Genomic DNA, 5,660 nt, shown 5'->3' with positions numbered 1-5,660 from the left:
GTGGGAATAAGTGCGTTTGAGATGGCTAGGTTGGCACAGGATAGAAGAGTGTATAGAGCTTTTGTACATAGGCTCGCTATGAGTCCCAAGCGACTTGATGGCACATAACAACAACACCAATCCTGCCCTGCATTACCTTTATCTAAAACACTAATTACACATCCAGTACAAGTTTAGTGATTATTTACTGTCATTCTCCATTCACTGCAATTAAAAGCTTCATGGAGGCAAGGGGTTTTGTTTCTCTGTCACTCGAACTTTTGGGATCACCACCAGGCACACAGTGTGAGCTGCAAAAGTACTGGTGGAAAAGAATGAAAAAATTCTCATTGAACTCTGTAAAGGAAGAGAGTGAAGAAATTAGGAAAGAACCAGTAGGGAGCTGAAAAGACAGGGTGGGCTGTTAGTGGGCATAGATCAATGGTGATTGGTTTTATAACATGGAAATGATGGCATGAAACATGTGAATGAAGGAATGTGTGAAACACGCTGTCTATGAATGAAACACAAGGTATACAAATTTTGCATTCAAACCAATATGAAATAAGAAAGAAATATGTAATAAAAGCTCATCAGGGAGCTCTGGTGGCCTAGTGGCAGAAAGCTGCATTGCAATCCCAGAGGTACGGAGGTTCAAATCCACCAGATGCTTCACTGGAGAAGGAGGGTCCATCTCCTCCTGTACTAGTCAGATCTGATTTGACCACACACGCGCGCACACACACACACACACACACACACACACACACTCATACTCATCTAGACAGATCTAAAGGTACAGATCTTAAGTCCACATTAGTCTAGAAAACATTGGGAGGGCCTGAATTTGATGGGAGAGTGAAGAAATCAAGATTATGCACTAAAACTTGATAGTTAGGAAACTTGAGATCACATTTTGTGACTGGGAAATGCTTAAGGAAGACAAATAGTACAGCAATTCATCTTCTAGAGAGGATCGTTTAGAATATTAATGGGGCTGCTGGTAAGTTGGTGGAGAAAATTAAGGATGCGCTCGCAGTGTTTGTGCAGGTGGAGGTGGATGTCAAGTGAGATGCTTTGGAAGGACGTCACCATGTCTGGTAACCTGGAGGCTCCGCTCTGCGGGGCGGAACAATTTCTCTCATGGGCTCAAGGTGGTTGGTAACTGATAGGCCGGGCTTGGTTTCTCAAAGTGCTTGCTTATAGTGTCTTCGTGGACAGCTCAGAGCAATTGCTTGAATTGTTAAACTGAAGAGAAGGAATATTTGGAGTAAGAGATTTTGAGATGAAATTGGTTTGGGACAAGTTTATAGTTACCAGATGGATATGTTGTTGTTATGTTCTGTCAAGTTGGAGCGGCCTCATAGCTGACCCTCCAGCAGGATTTCACAGGCTGTGACTCGTTTGGGAGGCCTGTCTCCCTTCTATAGAGGAGGTGGTGAATTGGAACCACATGTTTTTGTTAGCAGCGTAACTCCTTAAGACTAGGACACCAGAGCTCCCAAGAAGGATAGAAACAAAAGTCAAAGGTAACAACTTGATATATTAGTTTATATGGAGTAATCAGTTTAAGAATTTTTGCTGTAGAGTTTGAAAAAGGGTACAAATCACTTACATGGGAAGCTTTGTAAGTTTGCTTTTTGAGTCTTTCAAGTTGCAGTTGGCTCATGCACTTTCTAGAAGTAAAATATTCCACTTTGGATTGTTGTCTAGGCTACCAAGAGCCCATCTGAAGTGGCCATGAAAGTGGTCAGAGAAGTCAAGTGCTCAGAAAAGGTCTCTAATGTGACCTGAAGTCTGAGAGGCAAACAGTTCACCTAATAATTTTCACATAATGAACCAACAAACCTAATCGGTGGCTAGAAGCTAATTTTCTAAAGTATGTGTACTGTTTCCATATATTCATGGACTTCTTTTTCTATAAAGAGTTTGGATACATGTGAATTACCTTTTCACAGGCTTGTGATTGTCAAGGAAATTTTTATTACTTTACCCAGGCAGTAAACCCCTATGTGGACAAGGACACTTGCACAGAAATGGTCCTTTATTAGATAATGTAGCTCTTTCACTCCTCTCTGCCTCTTCCTTTCTCCTCCAAATGCCCAGAAGTTCTTTGCCTATTGGCTCTGTGGCCTAGATTGTAGGAAGCTGCACTCCCAACCCAAAAGTGGTGACTCTACTGGTTCGAATCCTCTAGCAACTCTGCAGGAAAAAGATGGAGTGTCTCTCGCTCTTTCATGCGGTTTTCAGATTCAGAAAATCTGCTGGATCATGAGTTGATTCCAACTTGACGGTAATGAGCTTGAGTTGTGACATTTTTATTGCTTCTTGAGAATCTCTGGTTGTAAGCTACCCAGACCAGAGCTGGTAATTCGGTCTCATAAGGACAAGTACTGAGTATGATCATTTTTGTAGAAAGTGTATGAGGATCCAAGGGTGGAGGGGAGTCAGAAGGGTGAGGATGGGCATCGTGGTGGGGTGGGGTAGTGGTTCATCATAGGGTCACACAATTTGATAGGCAGAGGGAGGGATGGGTAAAGGAAATGGGAAAGACCCGGGGTGGAAAACAATGTATACAAACCTTGTAAGTAAACCAGTATAAAAGAAAAATTCTATTTAAAAAAAACCTCAACAAAAAATCCTAGTTCTGTCTAATTCACACTAAAAAGGAATTTCTTGGAAGGTATGAACAAATGCATAGGTTTAGGAGAAAGTTCACGTTATGTGTGTGTTAATGAATAAACAGCATGATTATGCTCTAGGTCTCACAAAAAAATGTACATATGCCAAATAAAATGATGGTCTTCACGATATAACATTACTAAACAATGCATGTAAACATATATGTAAATATTTGATCACAAATGCTATGCAGTGCATTTGTACTGTGTCTCAAGTAACAGCAGTGTATCAGCACTCTAACCCTTCACTGGAGATGGCTGGGCAAGGGAGCTCCAGTGGCCGAGTGGTAGGGAGTTGTGCTTTCAACTCAAAGGCACACCGTTCGAATCCACCAGCTGGTTCACAGGAGAGAGATGGGCACTCTCCTTTTGTACGATTGCCTGCCTCTGAAGAAAACCTGCTTGATGGTCAGCTCTGGCTTGTTTCTGACTCAGCGGGTGTAGAACAGCATCCCCAAGGCTACAAGCAGCTGCTAAGATAATTTATAAAGACCTCTCATCCACCAGGTACGCTTACTTCATAATCTCATTATCAGAAGACTGAATGTCATCTTTCTCTCGGGCTGTTACCTGTGTCCTTACCAGGTGCATGGCCTGCCTGATTGTCGTTGATCTCAAGTGGTAACACAGCAATCACAGCGATGTCACTGACAGGAATAATAACATCAGCTGCTGTTGTATCATCTTGTCCGAACCATCTCACAGCGAACCCACCAGCGGGTTTCAAAGGCATAACATCATGATTCCTTAACACCAAGCCACCAAAGCTCCTACAACATCCACGGTACAAGGTAATAACCTGCCTGCATTGGTGTTTTCTGGAGAGATGATATTTTATAAGAGGGTGGATGGTAGTTGTTAGGTGATACTCGGTTCTCACATCCAGCTAGCCTGTACTCGACACAAAACAGTATTGTTCAATCTTGTTTATTGTTGCAACTGCTATGTAAAAGCCAGCACTTACGGCCATTCTCTTGTCATTAACCCTTTACCAAGCATGATTGGCCTCTTATTTCTTTATTTTTTAATCTTTTTTTATTGATTTGCATACAAGATTCCTATGCGGTGTGTTTTATTCCTGTACACTGTGTTTCACACAGTCTTTCCTTCACCGTGTGTTTCATATGAAATCTCTCATTTTTCAACCCATTGTCATAGTCACTGTATCAATTCATCTCGTTTAAGTTCACTCTCTATTTTTCTGATATCTGTCCTGACAACATGCACAAAGTATGTAAGATGACGTTTCACCACCATTGCCTCTGCAGAGCACCATGATTGCACTTTTTCCTTTTAGCAGTCCATGGGATCCATTCTTCTTCAGTCTTCTTTATAACTTGTCCAACTTTCACATGTGTATGAAACAACTGAAAATACCATGGCTGGTATCAGGCGTACCTTTGTGTTCAGACAGACAAACTTGCTGTTTAGCACTTTAAAGAGGCCATTGGCAGCAGATTTGTCCAATGTAACACAACTAGAATTTTATTTCCTAACTGCTGCTTCTATGGATATTGGATGCAAGTAAGATCCTTTTAACGCCTTCTTTTCTCCAACTCTCATGATATTATCTATTAGTCAAGGTGTGAGAATTTTTGTTTTATCTTAAGTGAAGTTCTAGGCCTAGAAATATGTCCTTCTGTTGTTCCATACTTCAGCTAAATGTAAAGTATCTGACTAATTTTTGGATGTCTTTATACTGCTGGTCTGCTAGTGATGATTGTACTTATAAACAGGAAAGTTATAAAGCACCTGATAAAGAAATCATAGAGGAAATATGTTACACGGACACACATACATACTGTTTTAGAAAACTAATCACCATTGATTTTTGCCTTCCTTTAATATTCAAATATTACTCCCCAAACTAAGGGAGATGGAGGTTTCATGTCCTCCTCCTTACAAATAACGGAGAAGGAGCAGTTTGGCCGAACTTCCTTTAGGACAGATTTGTTTTTCTGGCACTCCACTGTGTATTCACTGTTCTCCGCCAACAGCTCAATCAAAGGCATCCGTTCTTTCTTGGTCTTTCTTATTTAGAATCCAAGTTTCACATGCATATGAGGCAATTAAAGCTCATGATGTAAGTTAGGCATGCTTTAGTTTTTCTTTTAGAAGTCTGTATTTTTGGAGACTTTTTTTTTCCTTGCTGTGTACCATCAAATGAGATCCGACAGTCACAGGAGGAGATTGCCCCTCCTTCTCCAGCGGAGCATCTGTTGGATTTGAACCACATACCTCTGGGACTGCAGTGCAGCTTTTTGCCACGAGGCCACCAGAGCTCCCTATGCCTTAGTTTGCTCTTCAGCACTCTAAAGAGGTCCTTGGCAGTAGACTTACCCAGCACAATATTGATTTAATATCTTGACTGCTGCTTTATGGGTATTGGTTGGAGATCAAAGTTAAACAAAAAAACTTCTTCAACTTTCATTTATCGTAATGTTGCATTTTGGTTTGGACATGAGGATTTTTCTCTATCTTGAGATATAATCCACACTGAAGGCTCTATATTGTCTTTGATCTTCATCAATAAGTGCTCTGATTATTTTTCACTCTCAGGAAATAAGGTTATGCCATCTGCATATCACAGGCTGTCAATTAATCTTCTTCCAATTGCGATGTCACACAGACTTCTACTGAAGACCATCTTTTCTTTGAATGATCCAACTTTGAGTGGACTCGGGGCGGTGGGAGGGGTGCGGGGGGATTGCATTCCAAAGAAAGAATTTTTTTTCTACTTTTCAAAGCAAACTGGCGGGGGGGTGCTGCTGGGCAGGGAGAAAAGTGCAACAATGAATGAATGGAAATCCAAAATCTCTGTAAATGTTCATTAAAATTAATAAAATAAAAAAAAGAAAAGATCCAACTTTTTAGATTTTTGCTCAGCACATGGATTCAATATGACAAAAAGATACAGGTCTGATGTTCATCTTGCCTGGTTTTAAACCACAGAGTATCCTTTTGTTCTCTTCTTAAGGAAATGATGTCACATTTTCATTT

The sequence above is a fragment of the Elephantulus edwardii genome, unplaced genomic scaffold (assembly GCF_000299155.1).
Source record: "Elephantulus edwardii isolate Elephantulus edwardi_28Jun2011 unplaced genomic scaffold, EleEdw1.0 scaffold00011, whole genome shotgun sequence".
In the NCBI taxonomy this organism is placed as follows: domain Eukaryota; kingdom Metazoa; phylum Chordata; class Mammalia; order Macroscelidea; family Macroscelididae; genus Elephantulus; species Elephantulus edwardii.
Note: the sequence above shows the minus strand (reverse complement) of the source record.